Here is a 10,310-nt window from a genome sequence, read left to right on the forward strand (position 1 = left end):
ACCTGAAGAAACTGAATCCAGTAATGTGAGTGGTTCAGAGCAGGAAGAACAAATGCTAAGAAGATCCAAAACAGCAAGGGTGCTTTGTCAAAGGTACTCAGCACCAGAGTGGTCATACTACGTGAACACAGCATTGAATGCCACTTTAGAAGACTTGTGCAAAGTGAACCCTGAATTGTTAGAGCCCCCTTGAGAACAATCTGTCAAACTTGAGGGGAAAAGAAGAAAAACCAAAAGAAGAAGAAGAAACCAAATGAACTCATTGATAAAACGAATTGTGTTGTTAGACCTCTATTATTTGAGTCTTTTATTTTACAGAAGATCAATCAAGGACCGAGTGAGCAGTAGATGAATAGGGATAACATTTTAGAAGAACATGGACAAAGGTTATGGATTATGTATTTAATAACCAAACTTTAAATAGTCTAATTCCGAAAAACAAAAACAAAACAAGAGACAAACTGATGAACTCAAGAAGCATGAAACTGACTCAGAGAGAAATGTGTTGGATTAGAAATAACTGTAAATATAACATATGTTCAATTTTTGTAATACGTCTAATTATGATTTTCATACCACTAATAGCATTTTATTTAACACCTGAGCCAGAGAACAAAAAACTGAATTCTACTAAACCACATACATACCTTAGCCTAGAAGATCAATTTAAATGCTCCTTTGTGACCTATTAGAAAGATGATTTCTCTACTAAGCTTTACTTCAGGTTAGTTCAAGAATACACTAATGATATGAATGCTAAAGACTGTTATGTCTGTGCACACTTAACCACATCAGTTTCAGAAGAAGTAACATACTACCACATTCCTTTGTCTTATGCTATTTCATTTAGCATTCTACTTTCCTTAGTTTATAGAAAAGGACATTTCAAATATTTTTATTTTACCCATGATCTGATACTTTCGAATGTTCCTTTGATGGAAAGCATGAATTTAAACCTGCAAGCAAAAGAAATGAATAATACCTGGTATTATTTCTTACCGGGTAGGTCAATAAATAGTGTACAGGCTCACCAAAATAACTTAACCTGTTTAATGAGGCCAGTGGAAAAATATATATAATGGCTTTACAGGAAAGATTCACTAACATAAACCGAACTTGTAACAAGAGAAGTGATATTTTAGGAATGCCTGGAAGAAGGAAGAGAATGAATTTAGAAAGAAGATGGTCTACCCTAGATTGAGATTAGAAAGTCAGCACAAAGGAAAACTTTTGTTTAAAGGAGAGGGACACCTAAGCAAACCAAACATGTAGGAATCAGTCGTTGTGAACACACTTTTGAACTAACAGGGGGGACTTAGCAGATCTTGCAGGAGGATGAGAATGCAGTTCCTGGAGTTTACTATATTAGGGGACTAAATGCTTATTACCTATTGCCAACAGGCTGGGAAGGTATTTGTTACTTAGGCATACTAATCCCTAAGACGTATCACGTGAAAAGCTTAGATGCATCAACTATGACACCATCACATAGACAAAACGAAATGCTAAAACTGCAACAGGTCTAATAGGAGACATATTTGGAGCAATCATTCTCCTGTAGGAACAATTGTAAATGGTGAAAAGATTGGAAAGTTAGCTACTGTTGTTGACGAAATGGCAATGAGTGCATCTGGAGCTTTGCTTATAATTAACACTAAGTTAATTGCTATAAGGTCTATAGTACTCCAAAACAGACTTGCACTAGATATCTTACTCACAGAAAAAAGGCAAAGTCTGCCAAATGCTCAAATTTACTCAATGTTGTACATACATTCCTGATGGAAGTAAGGGAATAGAAGACTATGCAAAGAACAGTTCAGGTTTAGAACCTGAATTACACAAATTGGAAACACCAAGAGGCCGATTCCCATCTCGTAAGGAAGGCCTCTAAATGGGATTTGTAAAGAGCAAATCCGATTCGGAGCCTATCTTTCCATCCGAATTGTCCCCCATTACAAACGACCAAGTATGATGGGAAGCTCGCGTCCGCGCCGACCGAATCGTTTACAAACCCAAATCTAGCTGTTCGACTCGTACGAAGCCAAATCGTGCCGTGCAATGGAGCCGGATTCCAAACTGACGAGTACAATGCACGATTCGGACAGCTTTATTGACTCGGTCTCAGCGAGTGTAGGCAGCTGTCAGAATCGGACTTCGGGGGGCAGAGCAGGCCCCCCTTTACCCAGAGCACTCCAAATTGGTCACGATGGGTGCGCATGGGTCCCCCTGATCCAAGCATGTACAGTGTAGTGGGCAAAATGGGTGCCCACCACGTTGTGTACGAATCAAATCAAATCAAACAAAGCTTTATTTCGATGGTATTGTAACAATCATAAAAAGCACAGATAAAATACATCACAAATTTAAAAATAGATACACATTTTTGTCTGATAAAAAAAGTAAATTTCATGTATATTTAAATCACATAATCACAAGTACGATAAAAAGAAAAGAAACAATACATCTAAAATGAGCCGCCTCCTCATTCCTAGATTGCAATACTCTTTCTTTGAAGAAATATTTTTTTTAAGAACATAGACATCCTCCAAGCTACATTCTCATTTTCTAAAACCTGAAGCTTAATGAACGCAGGGCGGCATTGTCTCAAGCCATAGTTCTGTAAAATTGGGACTATCCAAGTCTTTCTTAACTTCTTATAGAGTTTACAGAATAAAACCAGATGTAGAGAGGATTGATTTGACAAACGATCGCATGGACATAGTTGTAACTCCCTGGCCCAGTCGTTCATATTGGGGAAAGAGACTAGTCTAAGTATTGTCCCCAATCTAAATCTTATTAATAAAAACCTATCAAAAACACTGGGAACAAATACTAAATATGGCTGCAGATTAAAAGTTGTAAGTACCATCTGATGCTGTAGGACACTGGGCTTAATAATTTCCCCCTGCAGTCGTAGTGTGTCCAGGAAAGTCAGGATCTTTTTTCTAAGGTCTTTCCTGGATACCAAAGTGATGGTGCTTGGGTTGGTAAAATATTCGGGATTACCCATATCTTTAGTAAAATCTCGAATATACTTAACCCATGGTATGCTTTGGGCACCGTCCAGCCTAAGAATATCTTGTAATAGGTCCCTATTAAATTTAGTCTCTTCCTGAAACCAGATCCTGTGCCAAAGCAGAATTGGCTCAAGTTTTATGAGGTCGGATATATATGGGAGACCCAGCTCCATATGACAGACATAAGTGGATATACTAGTGGATGCCGACAGAACATATCTTAAAAAAGAGTTCTCAACCAGTTGAATTAAGTTACTGTCAGCAAAACCCCAAATCCCAGCTCCATAGAGAACAGTTGAGACACTTTTGGCTTTGTCGATCTTCAGAAGTTCCAGCGGTGGTTTACGTCCCAGTTTTCTTGCAAAGCTAACAAGAGAAGTTGTTGTTCTGATTAATGCTAGCTTTTTGGCTGTAACGGCTTTTGACCATGTGTCATGGCTAAAGAAGATCCCTAAATATGAAAAACTGTTGGTTGGAGCTATTGGAGTTCCCTCCACAAATATGTCCTTACGTTTCTGGATCCCATGACCGCTTCTCATTATATAGGTTTTTGAGATATTAATTTTGAGATCCAGATCCAATATTTAGGGTCTTTTGTAGGCCAGTCTGGGTGCGAGACATAATCACAGCATCGTCCGCATATAACAATGCCGGAATGGGGCGATTACCTATTTGTGGGAAGTCTTGAGCGTCTTTAACCCCTTGTGTGCGCACGACGGCTCCCTGCCGTCGTGCATTACAGTGGGCGTGTGCGCACGACGGCCAAATCGCACACGTGTTTGAGCTCCCTTATAAAGATGGCGAATAAAGTAAATTATATTTTTGTCAATCTCCATTGCTTCTAAAATCTCCCAAAGCTTTGAATGCCTCACGCAATCAAAAGCGGCCGTGAGGTCAATAAAAACTAGATACAGGTTTCCCTTTTTGGCCCTGATATACTTCCCCATGAGAATAGACAAATTTAGACACTGCTCCACAGTCCCCAGACCTTCATGGAAACCACATTGGATGTCAGATAAAATTTGTTTTTCTTCTGCCCAGAGCTGGAGATGTTCCAGGATGATGCGAACCACCACCTTAGCCATTGAATCTAATAAGGAGATGGGCCTATAGCATGAGGGGTCTTGGCGGTTCCCCTTTTTAAAAATGGGCACTATATTAGAGTCCACCCAGGTTGATGGGAAGGAAACCTCACATCTAGCAATAAATATTTATGTGATTATGGGTGTCCACAGAGTAACATTGGACTTATAGAGATCCACTGGGATCCCATCAGGACCCGAAGCCTTCCCACCAGCACTTAGGGAGAGTGCCCTGCTTACTTCATCAACGTAGAAGTGTAAATCTGGTAACTGCATATTAGCTCCGGTTTGTTCACAATCAGGGGCCTGAGCGTTGGGGTTGCTATCATATATCCTGGAAAAATTTTCAATCCATTGACCCTCTGTGATGGACACTTCGATTGTTGGGCCCCCAGCTGAAGACAGAAAAGGAGTTCTAACCGCTTTCCAAAAAGCGGCACCATCTTTCATTTGTGAGGCTGAGGTAAGCAGCTCCCATGCTTCATTTCTGAGGGCATTTTTCCTCCCAGAAAGGGTCAGTTTATAGTTTTTTCTGGCCTGTCTGATTTTGACAATATCCTTTGGACTCTTATGCAACTCATGCTTCAAGGTGGAATATGCATGAGTGCAGTTGGAGTCAAACCACCGCTGGGGGGCTAACCTTTTTCCGGCCTTGTTTAAACATTACTACCCTTACCGCTGCCACCACCTCTTGAAATGATGATAAAATGCTCTCTCAGGGGATGCTAATTCATTCAGGCACATGTCAAAGGCCGATGTACACCTAGTAAGTAGTTGTTTAGTTACTACTTCAAGATCCAGCATATTCCAACGAAGGGTATATCCATTCGCTTTAGCAAGTTTTAAATTAGCTAAGGCCTCATCTGCAACCTGATCGTCTCTACATTGTCTCCTCATAGGGAGAGTGACAGTAATATATAGAGGGAAGTGATCGCTAACTGCGTTCGTACCCACTGAGAAGGTAAGGAGTCTGGAAGCAGAAATATTTGAAAACAAAATATAATCTATAGTGGAGCCAAAACCCCTACCATTAAAAGTCTGTGGCATCACAGCAGGGATAGTACATAGATCATTAGCAAAGCCTAAGTCAAGATTAAGCACAAGTTCATTAAAAGATTACCCTGTTTTTGAGTGGCAGAAGTGGGTATTACTTACACCTTCTTCTACGTTAAAACCACATGCCCTGCCATCATCAATAGGACACAGAGCACAATTGAAATCCCCACACTGTTTGCTTTATATATGGTTCTTAGTTCATTGTACAATGTATTAAGCACCTTAGAGATACAATCAGCTGGAATGTTGTTATAGAAGTTGACCAGTATCATAGAATAGGAGGCAGTCAGAGCCAAAATTAGCAATTGATAATAAGGGGATTCAAGATGGGACTCGATATTAATGAGATTTAACTTGTTCGATGCATATATACAGAGTCCACCTTTAGGTCTACCATGAGAAACCCCTACAGCTTGAGTGTTAAAAGTTCTGTATCCATTTATGTGGATTACATCCTTCAGCCATGTCTCCTGTAGACAAATAATTTCATAATTTAAAATATATTCAGACCACTGGGGATTGCCAATCTTGGTTCGTAAAACCAGATATGTTCCATGATATAAGACTACATCCAATTTTCACGTTAATAGAGGATGGGCTATCTACCCCCGAGACATGAGTATTTCTATGAACATAACTTCTCTGCTGCCATATTTCAGACTGTTCATTAGAGGGTACTTCAGGTGACTTCTGAGCCTTAGGAGCTAATCCAGTAACATGGGACACATCCCCTGCACTATATACAGTTGACTCATCCAAAGATGGAATCGTAGGCCAGCAATAGGGCCAGTGGACCTTAACTTCGGCAGTTTTAAGTTCCTTGGACAATATTAGATTTAAGTCCTCGGCTGGAGATTGTAGTATATTTACTTTCGTTAAGGTTCTATCTCCCTGCTGACCATCCTGCCCATCAACAAGTCTTACATCGTGTGGTAGTCAGTCTATGTCCTCCAGAGTGTTAAAAATGTCAAAGTGATTGCTAGTTGGAATTGTTTATCTGGGCTGGGTGCAGTGAATAAACCCTCTTTCCCTAGGGGCCGTTTTTAAGAGGGTAGGAGGCGGGTAAAAGTACCCCAGGGGCAGTATAGCCAGCTCATCTAATCGAACTGACCCGTTGCCCGCCCTATCTAGTTTCAGGTGGACAAAATCCGGAGACCTAAATGACATGACAATGCAGTCTCCTTCGAGTGACTTCCTAGATTGACCCCCCCAAACAATTCTACGCGCCATTTTGTATTCTGAGAACAATAGATTAATATTAATCCCAGTCCTAGCACTAAGGAAATGGAGTGATCTATTACGCAGGGTTGTCCAGTGTTCGAAGCTACAAGCAGGCAGCATAGGGGCATTAGCCAGCACCACAGTATATGGCGTCACTTCTGGGGGTAAATGCAAATTTGTGTCTTGGTTCTGGGAGGGCATACGAACTGGGGACCTACTCCTCGTCGTGTTTAAAGATGGGCCACACCCGTGTCGTGAGCAATCAACCCTACTTGCATTATCACTAGATGGTTTATGTAGGGATAAAGGATGGCCCTTATGGGAAGCAAGCACAACGTTTCCATGTTTTCTATTGCCCAGTTTAGTAGAAAGAATGTTGGACCCAGACGGCATAGAATGCATAAAGGAAAGACCAGGATTAAGAACTAGCTGAGCATTATTAAGTTCACTATTCCCTAATAGGTTACTGGGTAAGACAACCTCATTCCTCCTCCCAGTGTTCTCCATAGGAATTTGCAAGGGAAACGGTATAGACTTTTCCAGGCTCACCAAGCTAGCTTCTATACAGGAAAGTTTTTATACTACAGGCTCTAAAAGGCCAGATATCATTAATTCCAGTTTGCTTAATAAGTCATCTTTACTCTTGAGGCTTGAGCCGAGAGTGAGAGGGAAGCGCTCATCGTTCCCTGTGAGTTCCTTTTAGCGTTTTACTGATCAAAGAGCGATTTTTAAAATTGTAAACTGTTTATTTTCTGTGTTCTTGACTTAGTCTGGGGCTGCTAAAAACGGGGCTTTTAAGTGCTTTTATTTTCACTTCCTGGTTTTAACTCCGGTCCGATTCCACTAAGTCTGTGCTGCCATAAGATAAGCTCACCTGTTCTTATTTCATTCAGTCCCGACGCGCCCGCCATCTTGGGTGTAGTGCAGGGAGCAGTTCTAGCGTCTGTCTCCCTCGCACTATATCTGGGGCGATGGCGCGAACGCGCAGTGTTGCCACTCTTGAGGCTTGAGCCGAGAGTGAGAGGGAAGCGCTCATCGTTCCCTGTGAGTTCCTTTCAGCGTTTTACTGATCAAACAGCGATTTTTAATATTGTAAACTGTTTATTTTCTGTGTTCTTAACTTGGTCTGGGGCTGCTAAAAACGGGGCTTTTAAGTGCTTTTATTTTCACTTCCTGGTTTTAACTCCGGTCCGATTCCACTAAGTCTGTGCTGCCATAAGATAAGCTCACCTGTTCTTATTTCATTCAGTCCCGACGCGCCCGCCATCTTGGGTGTAGTGCAGGGAGCAGTTCTAGCGTCTGTCTCCCTCGCACTATATCTGGGGCGATGGCGCGAACGCGCAGTGTTGCCACTCTTGAGGCTTGAGCCGAGAGTGAGAGGGAAGCGCTCATCGTTCCCTGTGAGTTCCTTTCAGCGTTTTACTGATCAAACAGCGATTTTTAAAATTGTAAACTGTTTATTTTCTGTGTTCTTAACTTGGTCTGGGGCTGCTAAAAACGGGGCTTTTAAGTGCTTTTATTTTCACTTCCTGGTTTTAACTCCGGTCCGATTCCACTAAGTCTGTGCTGCCATAAGATAAGCTCACCTGTTCTTATTTCATTCAGTCCCGATGCGCCCGCCATCTTGGGTGTAGTGCAGGGAGCAGTTCTAGCGTCTATCTCCCTCGCACTACATCTGGGGCGATGGCGCGAACGCGCGCAGCGGGCGCGCAGCCGGCGCGCCGATGGCGCGCCAAAGGCAAGCCCGTCTGCGCCCGTCCGCGGCCGAACGGGGCCCGGGGCCCTACCCCCTGGTTCGCATGTCCCCCGGGACATCCCGGAAGCCCACAGACAGAAGTTATATTACACTAAACAAGAACTAGTATCCCTATTCCCTACACTGATAGATAGCTGCTTCCACACCGCGCAGGCGGACGCTCTACCCCTCATCTGCGAAACCTGCAAATGCACCTTCCAACCCTTGCTAAAGGAAAAACGGGCGACAGCGAAATTAAAAATGCTGCTATTAAACTGCAGATCTCTGAAGAAACATAAATTGGAAATACACGATCTATTGACGGAGAGTTGTCCGGATGTTCTATTTCTTACCGAGACATGGCTTGACGAAACTTCATCGCCCGAAATTCTCGAAGCCATCCCTTCTGGTTACTGCATACTCAGATTAGAGAGACAGAAACAGAGAGGTGGGGGGCGTGCATTATTGCATAAAACAGACTTAGAATGCACCCTAGGGAATGCTTCGTTACCTAATAGCGAGGGTGGCTTTTTCACAATAAAGGCAGGAACCAAAAATATCATTAATGGGCTACTTATATACCGCCCGCCCGGAGGGGCAGCTCAGTTCGGTGACCAACTCACAGAACTAATCACCCAACCAGCACTTCGATACAAAAAAATCCTCATTTTAGGAGATTTAAACCTTAATTTCGATGTTGCTGATTGCAGGGAGGCACAAGACGTAGCAGAAGCATTGAAAGCCCTAGAATTTAACCTTCAATCCAATTCCCCCACACACCAACTAGGCCACCTTCTCGAACCTATCTTTGCCAACTGGGAGGGTGTAATCGTGTCCCCCCCGATCAGAACTATTTGGTCAGATCACTTTATTATCCCGTTCGATATAGAAAATACGTCCCCAGAAACAAGATCCAACAAACCCCTACCTCTGAAACGGAGAGATTGGAAAAAATTCAATCAAGAAGCATTTAATCTTGCCCTACTTGAAAAACCTCCACCCCCTAGTAACACCTTACAGGAGGCATGGAATAGCTATGAAACTTGGATGTCCAACGCGTTAGATACGGTAGCCCCCTGGACACATAAACCACCAGCAAGACATACCAAAACTGCCCCCTGGTTCTCTGAGGAACTTAAAATAGCCAAAGTTAAATGCAAACATTTGGAAAGACAATGGAGGAAAAACTATAACCATAAAAGTAAGTCACTATATAGAACAGAACTTAATAAATATCATAAACTTATAAGAACAGTGAAAGGTGCCCACTTTAAGAGTAGAATAGAATTTGCCGACAATCCCACCAGAGAACTCTTTACCATCTACAAAGAGCTAACGGTCCCTACCAGACTCGAAGCGCAAGACACCTACTCCAGTGAATTATGTGATGCTATTGCTGATCATTTTCTTGGCAAGGTTGATAAAATACATGCCACTTTCACAATCAACACCGATGCCCCTAGTAAGCATGTAGCACCTACAGACAATCTTACCATAATACCTGGTCTGACACATTTCAAAGTTCCCGAAAGACAGGAATTGCTGAACATTGCCTACAGCATACAATCCAGCTCCCCCTGTGACGTGTGTCCCCCTAAGCGCTGCAAGGGAGCCCTGGATAGCATGATTGATCAGATCACTCATATTGCCAGCCTCTCCTTCCAAGAATGCCATGTGCTCGATGCATGGAAAACAGCCCAGGTCATCCCACTGAAAAAAAAACCAATACCCACATTTCCCAACTTCAAAATCTTCGTCCCATCTCCCTCCTTCCCTTTTGCTCGAAAATTTTGGAAAAAGTGGTCAACGGCCAACTCATGACCTATCTAGAGGAGGAATCCCTTCTTCACCCCACCCAATCGGGTTTCAGAGCTGGCTACTCAACGGAATCAGCCGTCCTATACTCCACCGAATGCCTCAGACAGTTGGTGGATTAAGGACAGACAGCAGCATTGGTTTTACTTGACCTTAGTGCAGCTTTTGACACCGTGATGCACACCACGCTGCTGTCCCGCCTCTCTGACATGGAAGTGAAGGGATCCGCCCTTGCCTGGATAAAATCTTTCCTAGATAACAGGAGTTTCCAAATACACTGCCCACCCTTTACATCTTTCCCCCGCAAGCTGACCCATGGGGTTCCACAAGGCTCCAGTCTGAGCCCAACTCTGTTTAACCTTTATATGGAACCCTTGGCACACA

The sequence above is a fragment of the Triturus cristatus genome, chromosome 10, assembly GCF_964204655.1.
Source record: "Triturus cristatus chromosome 10, aTriCri1.1, whole genome shotgun sequence".
Lineage (NCBI taxonomy): Eukaryota > Metazoa > Chordata > Amphibia > Caudata > Salamandridae > Triturus > Triturus cristatus.